Below are 15,523 nucleotides of genomic sequence, written 5' to 3'. Positions count from 1 at the left end.
TGCAGCATGCATGTTTGATTGCGAGTTCTTACTAATTGACGATTGAATAAATCCGAAATTTCGCTGTCGGAGTGTAGTTAAGATTGTTTCTACCGGGAAGGTTATTGTTGTTAGTTAGATGAGAATTAAAAATTAGTTGAAATATGTTGCGACTAAATATGCATGTTCTTAAAACATTTGGTCTCTTGGCTAAGCAATTTAATGTTCCAATATTCAAATATCGACGCTATGAGTATAAATCGTACAAGGAAAGGAGAATTAATGTTCTTTCATTGAACAATTGTTCACTGTGTGTTAAAATGTATACGAAATGCCTGCAAAATTTACTGACGATCACATTTTGCAAGAACCGCAGAAGCCGATTTTTTTCGGCGTTAAATTCATCGTCATTTGCATTCATTTCGTATAATTATATACAAACCACAACTCTCAAGCCTTTTAGTTACAAATCATTGAAAATTGACACAACAGTTGTATGAAATTAACATCGTGAATGCAAAAGTAGAAATAAGACAACCAAAACGTTCGTGGTAGAAATGACCAAGTACCTGAATCAAAATTATTTGATATTATGTACGTGCATATCATCGGATTATAATTTAGTCATGTGATTTTTACATGACTTTTGTTCTATCAGTAACTATTGTTCGTAACACTTTTTAATTGCAAAATAAATCACAAATCACATGATGTATACGAAAAAAATGCGAATAATTATAAGGAAGACGATACAATTCAATTGCAGTACATGTACCTGTATATCATTTAAATATTGACAAAATAAAAGATTTTCGCTATAAAGTTTTTGTATGAACTTGTATAGGCTTTTTATTTGAAATATTGTTTTCATTTTTTGTTCCATTTGAAGTTTTATAAGACTTTAAAAATCTGTTAAAGAAGAAATATACATATGTATGTAAATACGGTAAAAACTGTGCTTATTCGCAAAAAAACAAACAATATTTGGACTTTTTCGTAAATTTTTATTTTCCCCGCGTTTTCCCGTTAACACTTTCCTGCAGTAAGCCTACACTATGACGTTAGGGTACAGTAACGTCATAATACATAGCCAGTCTAGATGGAAAAACATGCCTTGGCACTGAACGTATATTTTTACGATTTTGCCGTGGCATTGAAAGGGTTAAAGCTTCAAATACAATACAGTTATCTCTTAATTTTGACATTTTCTTTGGTTTCATGTCAACATTTAAAACACTAATTTTACTTTGCGCATGTTCGACTAAAGGTTCTGCCTGATCGTCTGTTACTATCATAGAACCTACCGTTCTTCATGTTCTTGTAATAATGTAGGTCATGTATGGTCATCAGTTGCTATAAAAATCATAGATCTTACTGTAATTTATGTGCTTGTACTACTATAGGTCCTGACTGGCCATCTGTTACTATCATGTATGGTATCGTTCTTTATGTACTTGTACTGCTGTAGGACCTGACTGCCCATCTGTTACTATCATGGATGGTACTGTTCTTTACGTCCCTGTACTACTGTAGGTTATGACTGGCCATCTGTTACTATCATGGATGGTACCGTTCTTTATGTACTTGTACTGCTGTAGGTCCTGACTGGCCATCTTTTACTATCATGGATGGTACTGTTCTTTACGTCCCTGTACTACTGTAGGTTCTGACTGGCCATCTGTTACTATCATGGATGGTACCGTTCTTTATGTACTTGTACTGCTGTCGCCCCTACCTGACCGTCTGTTACTATCGTGGATCCTACCGTATTTTATGTACTTGTTCTTATGTGGCCATCTGCTACTACCACGAATCTTACTGGTCTTTATGTATTTGCACTACTGTATGTCTTACTTGACTACCTTTTTCTGCAGTGTACCTTACCGTTCCTTATGTACGTTTACTACTATAGTTATGTACGTTTACTAATATAGTTTATATCTGACCATCTTTAACAGTTTTGTACCTCCATGGATCTTACCGTTCTTTATGTACTTGTACTACTGTAGATCCTCCTTGACCCCCGGCTACTACGACGGTGGTTGACTGTTGCTGTTGCTGTTGTGGAGGAGGGTAGTATCCCTGCTGCGGAGGGGGTCCCTGTCCATACTGTGGTGGGGGTGGTCCCTGTCCGTACTGTGGTGGGGGTCCCTGTCCATAAGGCTGAATAGAAAATAAAACACTCATAATACTAACTAAACATCATAATAACACTGGACACTTTTAATTTGCAAAACACTCATTTGCAAATCCGCCGCCGCCTCAAACAAGAGCTACAATATCATGTATATAACCAAAATGTGCGGAATTACATGGGATTCAATAATTTCATTGGTTTTATACTGTTACTTTCATATTTATTTTGCAATTTGAATTATAAAAACATGGGATTTTCAATATCCCATGGGACAGGGCAAAATCCCATGGGATTTACCATTATCCCATGGGATTTTGGTTAAATCCCATGGGAGTTTTTTTGGTCCCATGGGATTATTGTAGTCCCATGGGATATTTGTTGTCCCATGGGACAAAAAAAATCCCATGGGACTATAATTATCCCATGGGATTTTTAATATCCCATGGGACAAAATAAAATCCTATGGGATTAAAATTATAAATATATATATATAAATATAAAGTTATGTGTATGTTACAATGAATGCTGTTTGGTAGTAAAATGTTTTAAATGTATACGAGTTTTTTTTATATTTTTTATATATACATATATATAATTTTTTTTAAATTTTGTCACAAACATGTTTTTTATTTGTTTATATGACAATAAATATTATTCTTATTTTGGAATGTATAATAATAATATTTTACAGTCAAAGAATAAAGTCCTTTCACTGAAACAAAATGATGAAATTTCTAAATAAATGAAAAAATATTGTTTTGAAATCTTTGTCTTGTTTATTCTATTATGAAAAATAGAACTGAAAAAATATTTCATATTCTGACTGAATAGTTCACTCTTTTCATGAGGTAAGATTTTCTTTGTTTTAGGTTCATTGCAATACTTGTATAGGCAAACAATTTGAATTATATATAACTTTGTAGTGTACATAATAGTATGCTTATAATTGCAAATTTATAATATAAACACTTTTTGTTAAAGTTTTTGCTTTCTTTATTCACAGCTTGCTATGTACAATTATTCAGTCCACAATATAAGAGTGAAGTCAATAAATAATTTCATTCACTAGAATATTCCTGCAATTCTTAGACAAAACATTTTTTCAATCTGTTCTTCAAAGATCTTCCTCTGTACATCTTTATTGAATGGAGAGATTCAAATGAGAAGACAAAGCAAGTTTATTTGGACAACAACATTCTAATATCTTGTTCATTCGTTCCATCTTTCAATTGATAATTACATTGTTGTATTTATATGATCAAGTTCTTGTGCATCAATGATCGTGATGATATGACTCCTTTTTGTTTATAGTCATCATGTTGAAATTTCCTCTTTCAAATAAATGTAGGAAAAAACATGTTCCATTTCAAATTAATAAAAAAGTCGCACTATGGAGAAAAATATCAGCTTTAAGTTTTCCGTTCAGTATTGATCTGTGAATGATGACCATGAAAATCCAGATTTCTGACCTATAAATACACAAACTCAAAAATTATCAGTGAAGAGATCAATAAAATGGCTATTTTATCATGTTTATGATTAATATGATAAACTTTCATTTAAATATTCAAGTACTAAATTACAGAAATCGCTTAAATTTTATAATAGTTTAGTTAAAGTACAGCTTATTTAAAATTATAATAAAAAATATAGGCCACCGATGAGTTAAATAAGATATTACATTTTTAATGCCAAAAAATGGCTTTTTTGCACCAAAGGGAGATAATTTGGAGCTTTTTCAATGATATATGCATTTTAAAAGTCATCTGGGGCCAAACCGAATTGATTGTTTTGAATGATTTGGTGTACCATATGATAAAGATATAAATAAATTGAGTTATGAAAAAAAAATATTAAAACATTTTTCTGAAATTGTTATACCCTAGAGCCTCCTTAAATGTCATTTGATCTCTATTGGAGAAATGTCTCATTGGAAATCAGACTGCTAAGTGTTTCTTATTTTTATATCAACCCAGCCATATTATACCTGTCTAATATCAGGAGCTTGTACATAGTTCAGTGGTTGATGTTGGTTCATACCCGTCATTTTTATTTTTCATAATTTTTTGTTTTTATAAATTAGTCTGGTATATTTGACGTTTGAATTGATGCTCTGTTTCAAATTTGGTTAGTGTTGACTTTTATAGATTACTATAACTTGTATAGGGTATGGGTTTTCTCATTACTTACAGGTCATCAATGGCCTCTAATAAGTAATTACAATGCTTACATCCACTAAATTGAACTCTGATGGATAGTTTTCTCTTTCATCATACCACATCTTATTTTAATAAATATTTAATTATTATTCAAGAACAAAATTTTTTATAACAGTGGACTTACCATTTAGGCTTTGTTGACCTCTGTAAATCTTATTTTGTTGATAATTTCTTCTGTTTATAGTTTCCCCTTTATCTTTCATGTTCTTGCCCTACACATAAAAGGGTAAACATCATTTAATGACAAAAATAACTACTACATGTATTACATATTAGTAGGCAACTGAAAATTTTGTCCTATTTGTATATAACATCAACTTACTCATCATTCTTGCTGTTCAATATCATGAATATTATCATTATTCTATGAATATGAGGTCACAGTAAAATTAACCTTGGCAGGCAGACATCTTTTTTTATATGATACCTTGTAGTCATTCCATACAACAAGTAGACCTATGCTTAAAAAATCTAAGGCCAAAATTAAAAATATGTTTGTTTCCCCTCCCCCCATACGGGTCAAAAATAAGCGCCCGGGTCAAAAAATTATTTTCCACAAAAAAATCGAAATTATTTTTTTCCTGAAAATAATTTGTTTCCATTTTTGGAAAGTGCTTGAAAGCAGAAGGATTGATAATCTAAATAAATACACTCAAATTGAGCACAAACAACTGATAAGTGGCCTGGACTGGACAAGTCAAACCATTCATGTGACCATGCTATGACAATCACATCCAGTTAAAAAAAACTAGAGGCTCTCAAGAGCCTGTGTCGCTCACCTGTTAATGTGTTTACTGATGTCGGCCATCTTCGTTGGTAGGCGGGGTCATTAGACACTTTTTTTTTAAATAGATACCCTAGTATTATGATTGTGGCCAAGTTTGGTTAAATTTGGCCAAGTAGTTTTAGAAATGATTTTTATACAAGTTACAAAAATGACGAAAAGTTGTTCAATATTGACTATAAAGGGCAATAACTCCTTAAGGGGTCCTCTAACAATTTTGATCATGCTGACTTATTTGTAGATCTTACTTTGCTGAACATTATTGCTGTCTACAGTTTATCTCTATCTATAATAGTATTCAAGATAATCAAAAACCAAAAACTGCAAAATTACCTTAAAATCACCAATTTTAGGGCAGCAACCCAACAACAGGTTGTCCAATTCAACTGAAAATTTGTGAGGGGATATATCTTATTCTGATGGACATTTAAATCTTGAAAGATTTGCCCTAAATGTCTTAGTTTCAAAGATATAAAGCAAAAGCTGCATTTTACCACTATGTTCTAATTTTAGCCATGTCGGCCATTTTGTTTGGTAGGCTGAGTCATCGGACACATTTTTTAAACTACAAACCACAATGATAATTGTGGCCAAGTTTGGTTAAATTTGGCAAAGTAGTTTCAGAGAAGAAGATTTTTAAAAAAGTTACAAAAAATTATGAAAAGTTGTTAAAAATTGACTATAAAGGGCAATAACTCCTTAAGGGGTCGAATGACAATTTTGATCATGTTGAATTTTTTGTAGGTCTTACTTTGCTGAACATTATTGCTTTTACAGTTTATCTCTATCTATAATAGTATTCAAGATAATAACCAAAAACTGCAAAATTTCCTTAAAATAACCATTTCACAGGCAGCAACCCATCAACAGGTTGTCCGATTCGTCTGAAAATTTCAGGGCAGATAGATCTTGACCTGATCAACAATTTTACCCTAAATGCTTTGGTTTTTGAGTTATAAGCCAAAAACTGCATTTTACCCCTATGTTCTATTTTTAGCCATGGCGGCCATCTTGGTTGGTTTGACAGGTCACGCCACACATTTTTTAAACTAGATACCCCAAGGATGATTGTGGCCAAGTTTGGTAGAATTTGGCCAAGTAGTTTCAGAGGAGAAGATTTTTGTAAAAGTTTACAGACGACGGACGCAGGACGACAGACGACGAACGCCAAGTGATGAGAAAAGCTCACTTGACCTTTCAGGTCAGGTGAGCTAAAAAAAACCTGCCTTCCTGGACTGTTTACAAAGGGTAGACCCGGGGAGGGGAAACAGACATTCTTTTAAATGTGGCCTGATAAAATGACAAAACCAAGAAAACTTCTCATTGACCAAAGAACAATAAAATGCAGTCATGGTTTATATATGAATCTGCCATTCAGACATGCACACCTTACAATTGTTTCATATCTACCAAATATAATCTACCTGTAACTTTAAACATATGATAAACTGACAAAACAATGCAGTGTTTCATTGACCTATGAACCATGCATGAAAATGAGGTCAAGTTCATATAAAATATGACAGACAGCTAAGTGCATCTTACAATTATTTCATTCACTAAATAAAGGGGCCTTATTGCTTACAGTATCCGGAAAATTGACCAAACCACAAAAACTAAATATTTTCAAAGTTCCTTATACCCTGCCAATTTGTTATGGTTGTGCCTGTTCCAAGTCAGGATCCGATAATTCAGTGATTGTCGTTTGTTTATGTGTAACATATCTGTTTTTCAATTTTTTTGTACATAAATTAGGTTGTTAGTTTTCAACTTTCAACTTGGCTATCATGTGTAAAATCATACAAGTGTTGGGAAAACAGGAAGTTGTCGAGTGATGAATCTGAAAATGCATCACACAGTATAGCTGACTTATTTAACCCTGAAACCAAATTTCAGAAATCCTTCTATTGTAGTTCCTAAGGAAAATGGGACGAAAAATATTCATCGGACGGACTGACTGACGCAAGGATGGATGGACAGACAGGGGTAAAACAGTATACCCCCCCCCCCCCTTTTTTTAAAGTGGGGGCATAATTTTAATACGGGGCTATAAAAACCCATGCAAGATGTCAAAACAAAAAGAAGTAACCTAATTCTTACTTGTTAGGGGCTATTTATTTATTGTCCGTTATACATATAACAATACAACATATTAAAGGTCTGTAGAGCTTTTATCCGACATACATATATATGACAAGCACAATACATTTGTACATGAAACATAAAGCTCATCACTGAGATAGTAGTCTCAGATAGAGGGAGGCGGGGTCAACCAAACTCCCCTATTCAATCTGAATGCAGGACAGAAAGTCACAGTCAAAAAGTCACACACTGTCACAGGACAAAAAGTCACAATTTAGTTTTGTATTTTTCTTGAAGTTTTATACATGAACATGATATAGCAACTTTAAATTAAAATTTATTAAAAACAAATAAAATCAGTGCATTAGGTTTGTGTGCAGCTTTTGATTACATTTGCACGCATTTTTTAACATGTAAATATAAAAAAAAAGATATAGTATGATTGCCTTTTACAGCTGACTATGCGGTATGGGCTTTACCTCGGGCTTTGCTCATTGTTGAAGGCTGTTTGGTGACCTATGGTTGTTAATGTCTGTGTCATTTTGGTCTCTTGTGGACAGTTGTCTCATTGGCAATCATACCATACCTTCTTTATATTGGCTTATGGTTGAAGGCCGTAAAGACCTCTAGTTGTTAATGTCTGTGTCATTTTGGTCTCTTGTGGACAGTTGTCTCATTGGCAATCATACCACATCTTCTTTTTTATATTATGAACAATTTCCTAAAATTAAAAATGAATATATGTAATAAAGAAGATATTTCAAAATCTTTTTTCATTTATATTCAATCAATTGTCAACAAATTGTTTGTGACTTTTTGTCCTATTAACTTTGTTACTTTATGCCTGAGTTTGACATGTGTTTGACTTTTTGTCCTGTGACTTTTTGTCGGAATGTCCTGTGACTTTCTGTTTTTGCAGAAGTCCAGGGAGTGTTAAAAAATCACATGTGCAAGTTGAGAGTCAACACTTACACAGGGACTACACAATACTTTTTCAGAATGTCAGCAAAAAAGAATCACTGGTGACAGGGGAGTGTAACCGATGAATTGATCCTGAATCAGATAGGATTTCCCCGGTACGTCTAAACACCGCTCAAGTGGACCTCCTGGGTGCACACATGCAGGGCATACAAAGTGCACTCATGGCAGACCCTATATAGTCGCCGTCGTATCTGCACACATGATTGATGTATATATTCGTTATAGATCGTCCACGGGGGGGTCTCAACATGGGATTTTGGGTACAGGTGTGCAGCTGGGATTTTAAAAACACCCCCCATTCATATATTGAATAATTGTGAAATCCCTACCTATACATATATTTCACAGCGAAATCATAACCCATTCATATATTTATCAGCTCAAATAGTACCTATATGCATATACTGATATATCACAATCGGTCAATTACTACCTATTGATATATTTCCTCGGTAAAATTGCACCCCATTGATATATTTGACGGATCAAAAAAGGGACCCATTCCAGCGGCACATATGTATATACCTTTATATAGGAAGAGACCCCCCCGTGAGATCGTCATACACTTCTCATTTTAGAGTTAAATTTGCAAGCAACCTCTTAAGATTCTAAAATAATAATGCTACTAAAAATATATTATTTCCCCCAATTTTCGCAATTTTTTCGCCATATAAAATATTTAGGCGACTGTGCTTTTAGTGAATATAAACGATGACGAGGCCTCACGAATAAATATAAATATGAAATATACTGGAACATCGATTAGCATAGATCGAGCAGCAGAGTAAACTTCCACATAAATCTCGAAGTTATTTACGCCGGATAATATAGACTGTGCTCCTGAATAAAGTTGTCAAATACATTAATTTGTGTTTTTTACTTCTACAAGAAATTTGATTCAAATGCTAATTACGCACCATTTGCTGAGCAGAGAATCATTCTAAGCCAGGAACCGTCTATACTAACTGATAACAGTAAGAATAGAAAGTCTCTGTAAAAAGGCAGTCAATACTAACAGAACTGTATTAACTTAATGATACATGTACATCAAGTTCCAGCACCTCACCAAGCACCCTTGCCTTGAGATGGCAAACTGGTGTGTGTCAGTATTTTAATATAAAACTGCGTAGGTTCATATCGTTTGATTCAACGTTTGTTTGGTTATTTTTTAAGGATCGTTGTAAAATTATATCTAAATCTTTGTTAAAATACGATTTTAAATTGTTCAATTCTTTCTATTTCATAATTTTGTCAAAGTCTACTTTTTAAAGTTTTAAATTTTACAGAAAAAATGAATATTCCAATTTGATTTGAAGAAAATCTTTTTGAACTGTCATGACATGGTGTTGCAAAGCTGATTACAGGTAACTATAACATACAGTAATTTTCCATTACGACAGTGCGTGTATTCTCGGGTGTGTATAACGTATAGTTTTCTAGAGAACATCCTGTCTACGTGTAATACAGATTGATGACATTATACAACATTTCTTTGGTTAAATGTGATAAGGTATCTGTGTCCATTCCCTATTTCAACACCACTAATTTTTCGAAGAAAAAAAATCAAAAAAAAAATTATATGAAATTAAGAAGAAAAGTAGCAAATATAAACTTCAGTAATTGCGCATTGCAATTGAGTAAACATAATTCCAATATTGCATGAACAAATCCGTGAGAAAACGTATATATACATGTATGAATAAAGATGTGTTTTAAAAGACCTATTGGCATTATTTCACACTATTAGAGGGGTCACGTCCAGTCATGCTTCCGTGATTCCCTATATAATCTACCATTTGTTTCCCAAGATTTAGGAGGGGGCTGGTACACACATATATATATAAATATACCTCTGCGGCGGAGCCAGCCATTTGAAAAGAAGGGGGTCTCAACCCAGGACAAAAGGGGGAGGGGGTGGTTCCAACCATATGTCCCCATTCAAATACATTGATCGTTCAAAAAAAGGGGTGGTTCCAACCCCCGAAACCCTCCCCCTGGATCCGCCACTGATACCTAGTATGCATATAATTAAGAACAGCTTTGAATATATGCATATAAAATAATGGTACGTTTAAAAACCGTTCAGGATCTCCTGGTTGCACACAGGACATTAAGTAACTTAGGACATGTATATATAATAGTAAGAGTTCAGGGTATACATTCGATAACTAACATATTTTATAATTTTGTAATTTTTGTTTTGATAAAATCAGAGACATATAATACATGTATTGAGACATATATAATACATGTGTCTCTGAAAAAATCAAACCATCTTTAAAGAAGTTATTTCAGTTTGAATCGACTGTCTTTTGCATTAGAATTCCAAAACGTTAATGTTATTTACAAATGCCAAAACCTGCAAGAAAGAAACATTTATATTCGGTGATTTTTACACTAAACGTTTTCGTAATTTGTTTTAAAAATATTAAAAAGTACATGTACATCGTTTTTTCAAGATTTGTATAGTAACTGGTTTAATTAAGTCCCCTTGATGAAATTTAAATTGCGAGACGCTAATTAATAAACTATGATCTATCTATCGGCATGCGTCGTTATTTGGGATACGTCACGGATGACCGATGGTCATATTCAATACGATATACCAATCATCATTTGAATTTGGGCAATTGATCTTTAATAATTAGGACTAATTGGTGATGGCAGAGAATAAGTCGCTGGTGATGGTTAAAAACATATAGAAGTAAACTTTGCAAAAAAAAAAGGTTTCCTCGGAAAAAATTATGAAAATATATGAATATGCTAAATAAATTTTTTTTCCGAAATAATAATTAAAGACGTTTAGAAATAACAAATTTTCACAGTTGGGAAATTTTCAATTCAAGTTATTTCATTTTGAAAACGTTGAAAAATATAGATCTTATTATATGTTAAATGTGGGCCGCTTGGAGATCAACTTGTGAAACCCTGCATAATTAGGGTTTGTCTACTTTCGTCTTTTTATATTACCAAACATTCTATAATCAAGGATTTGTACAAGGCCTTGTTATAATGAATATTATCGCCAATATCACCATAATTAAATAAAGAACAGATACAATATTCGCCTAAAGAGTTTGCCATCTAACAATTCAAAATGAAATGTTGAGTCGAAACTGAGGTACCAAATCTATAAAAAGAATCACTATTTTAGTCGAAATTAAACTGTATATAATATTCTTTTTTTCAAAACTCCTGAAATAATTTAACATTAACTATAGAGAGCTTACATATGCAAATCTGTTTAAAAGTATGTGAGCGTAAATAAAATTTGTTTATTACCCCCCCCCCCCCTTTTTTTTCCTTCTATAAAATTTAATTGTAAACGATTTTCGTTCTTAATTTGTGTTTGCTCATTAACTGGGGTTCATGCTGTCAAAAAAAAATAATGTCTCCTTGTGTAAAAGTTATTGATAAGAAAAAATTGAAGCTTCCAGAAGAATAACGGTACGTCTAAACACCGCTTGAAGGACCTCCTGATTGCACTCATGACATACGAAGTGCACTCAGGACCCTTTATAGTCATCGCACACAGGATGGATGCATATATTCTTTATACGCTTCTTATTTTAGAGTTAAATTTGGTAGAATTTGTAATTCTTAGAAAATAATAAGGGCACGTGTCACTGATTACACAACTACTGAGTCATGAATTATCCAATCAACAAAATTAATTGGATTATCTTTATTGTTGTTTTATACATTGTGTTGTTAGTACAGTGTGACCATGCGGGAAGTAATATTGTGACGTCTAGAATGAATATCACGATGTTTTAAGATTTTCGTCTTTTATTAAAATTTCGTTCCATAAATTTTTAAGTTTTATTCTTAATTTTATTATCACGTCCTGGACCAGTAATTAATTCTTTGCACGAGTTTGAAAAGGGAAATAATTATAAATGTTCATACTTTAAAAGAATTTATATTAATTAAAGTTTTGTATATGGAATCCGTTCTAAACGGTAAAAGCCGTACTTTTCAAACAATCAAACTCATATACATGTAGTTAGATGTTATTTCTCATTTTTATCGAACTTGTCCAGGAATTTTATTTTTGAGTTATACCAAGGATTTGTATTGTAAGTTTAAGAAATCCGTTTTTATTAAGTTTTTTTTCTCTAATTAAAGTCGTTTTGTCCAGTTTCACAAGCCTGAAACGAATTTCAATGCGAAAATAAATTCTGAAAATGAACTTGTCTCCGTTTTAGTCTCCGTTTTTTGAAAATTATGATATTTTGGGTATAATTATTTCTAAAAAATATGTAAGTTAGATTGTAGTATCGAGAAATTTTAAAAAAGAAGATGTGGTATGATTGCTAATGAGACAACTATCCACAAAAGACCAAAATGACACAAACATTAACAAAGAAAGACTATTTCGAAGACAGTTTATTGACACGAAATCCGTTCAAACCACGACTAAGTCTTCGTGCACAGATTTCCGTTAAGGTTAAACTGAATATTGTACATAATTGTCTTCTCTTGTATAATGGTTTGTTGAGAATAAAGATATACAAATGTAATAAAATTTGATATTCAGTCAACATTGTGTTTGTTTAAAAACTTGATTTAGAGAGAGAGATAGAGAAAAGAATCACACTGAAAAACAAAAATCGAACTTGTTACAGAAAAAAAACGCAACTATAAAATAATTTTCTTTATTCGTGAACTGCAAAACACAACAAATTAATTTACCCGTCATCATGAAAAATAAACTGAAAAAGCACATCGAATGAGATATATGTTTTATTTTTTCTATATGCAAATTCATGTTAAAGGTAAAACTGAACTAAACAATACAATTCCTAAAATGTAAATGATAGACAACATAGACGTATTTTATCTAATTTTAGAAATGGATCTCTACCTTTAGCTATAGAGACAGGTCGTTACACCAAGCCAAAAACTCTTCTTAATGACAGAAAATGTAAATATTGTACAGTTGATTGTGTAGAAGACGAAAAACATTTTTTAATGCATTGTGAATTTTATTCAGATCTGCGATATGATCTTTTTATGAAAGCAAGTGCAATAAACCCAAATTTTTACGATTTTAGTTATGATGACAAATTTATCTTTCTGATGTCACATGACTGTATACAACCCTTTTTAGCAAAATCTTTATATTTTATGTTTAACCGCAGAAAATATTGTGTATAACGGAATGTTTTTTCTTTAAATGTGATGTAAAAGTTTTATTTATTCATTTGTAAATGAATGTTAGAATAAGTTTTAAAGCAAAAGTGTCTCATAAGTCAGTCATGGCTGGATACCGATATTTTAACTTCGATTTAAATTTCTTATTTGTATTTTTATACTTATATTATTATGTATGATATTGTTCAGTATCGGTATGTGACACTATAATAAAATATTCTGTCTGTCTGTCTGTCTGTCCTAAAAAACAATAAAGATAATCCAATCAATTTTGTTGATTGGATAATTTATGGCTACATTAGAAAATGCCTGTACCAAGTCAGGAATATGACAGTTGTTATCCATTCGTTTGATGTGTTTGGACTTTTGATTTTGCCTTTTGATTTTTGATTTTCCTTTTTGAATTTTCCTCGGAGTTCAGTATTTTTGTGTTTTTACTTTTTTCAGTAGTTGTGTAATCAGTGACACGTGCCCTCATTATTTTATAAGAATTAACATATCTATCTAAGTTCGATTCAGGCGCGGATCCAGAGGGGGGAGGGGGGGTTGGAACCCCCCCCCTTTTTTAGGCCGATCAATGCATTTGAATGGGGACATGTAGTTGAACCCCCCCTTTTTTTGCCCTGGGTTAGGACCCCCCTTTTTAAAATGGCTGGATCCGCCCCTGCGATTTCAACTTCTACCAAAATTTAACTCTAAAATAAGAAGCGTATAACGAATATAAACATCCATCATGTGTGCAGATATGATTACGGTAATGGGTCCTGAGTGCACTTTGTATGTCCTGAGTGCACTCAGGAGGTCCTGAGCGGTTGTTTAGACGTACCCGAAGAATAAATCATTTCCTGAACCTAAAATACATTTATCTGTAATTAAAGAAAATTCGCCTAAAACATTCTCTCATATAGTTAAACAATCAATTGTAAAATAATTAATTCAACGTCGGACTTTCTGTCTGTTTACTAATACTTTTCTTGTTCAGTTTAGTTTATACCCGGAAATAAGTACTTTTTTTAGGAAAATTTACAATTAAATGAACGGAATTAAGTACTTTTTAGGAAAATTTACAACTCAAATTTTCAAAAACAAAATTCTACACTTTTTACCTAGCTGGATGTTTTTCTCTGTCTCGAAGCCGCAACCTTTGACCCCGTATCAAACGTAGCGACCAACACCTCACATGACGTATTCTCGAAGTTGAGGTATTGACAATATACAATCACATTTATCAATCACATTTATCAATATACAGCAAGTAAGTAATTTGGTGTTGAATGCCAGTAGATCAGAATTTGTTAATTGAACTTTACCTGTTTAAGGGGCACTAGCTGCCAAATTCATGTTCTTCATCGATTTTAATAAAATTCACATAACGTGTATATAGTGTTGAATTGTTTATTAAAATGTTGCGCACAATCTTGGCTGATATGCATAAAACCATTATATTTCATGACACTGCATGAAAAAGAAATTGACTTATCGCATAATACCAGAACCAGAGACATATATATTGTATCTAATATCTCTGCCAGAACTAAAAAATAAACTACAGTAATTCCACATACACATAAGAGGGTATGGATGTAAATTAACAGAATAGAGAACAAAGGACAAAGAAAAAAAGGAATAAAGAATAGTGAAAGAAAGAGAATAATGGAAAAAAGTGTAAGTTATTAAAAATATAACTAAAACAAGAATGTGTCCCCAGTACACGGATGCCCCACTCGCACTATCATTTTCTATGTTCAGTGGACCGTGAAATTGGGGTAAGAACTCTAATTTGACATTAAAATTAGAAAGATCATACCATAAGGAACATATATACTAAGTTTCAGGTTGATTGGACTTCAACTTCATCAAAAACTACCTCGACCAAAAATTTTAACCTGAAACAGGACGAACGAACGGACGAACGAACGGAGGCACAGACCAGAAAACATAATGCACCTTTGCTATCGTAGGTGGGGCATAAAAAGAAGACAGAAAAAAAAGACACCCCTCCGAGACGAGCCTTACATGCACTGTTATTACCCAAGGTTAATTTTACGGGGGCTCATTTTATTTTGGCTTAGAAATAAACATAATTGACAAGTTTCCTTCCCCTGCATTCTCGATCCCACATGTAAATAGCACGGTGATTTCAAAAAGACATTGATACATTATTACAACACTTGCCGTATTGAA

General features: G+C 32.7%; 1 long non-coding RNA gene across 1 annotated transcript; it reads right to left on the bottom strand.

The window, feature by feature from the left end:
- Positions 1 to 3,044: 3,044 nt before the first annotated feature.
- On the bottom strand, positions 3,045 to 8,259 carry LOC143067168 (uncharacterized). The gene is made up of 3 exons (XR_012975867.1): positions 8,174 to 8,259; positions 4,460 to 4,547; positions 3,045 to 3,585 (listed from the first exon to the last, which is right to left on the bottom strand). It is a non-coding gene; the product is annotated as an uncharacterized LOC143067168 (long non-coding RNA).
- Positions 8,260 to 15,523: the final 7,264 nt, after the last annotated feature.

Source organism: Mytilus galloprovincialis, chromosome 3 (assembly GCF_965363235.1).
Source record: "Mytilus galloprovincialis chromosome 3, xbMytGall1.hap1.1, whole genome shotgun sequence".
In the NCBI taxonomy this organism is placed as follows: Eukaryota; Metazoa; Mollusca; class Bivalvia; order Mytilida; family Mytilidae; genus Mytilus; species Mytilus galloprovincialis.
This window is presented reverse-complemented; position numbering and strand designations above follow the sequence as displayed.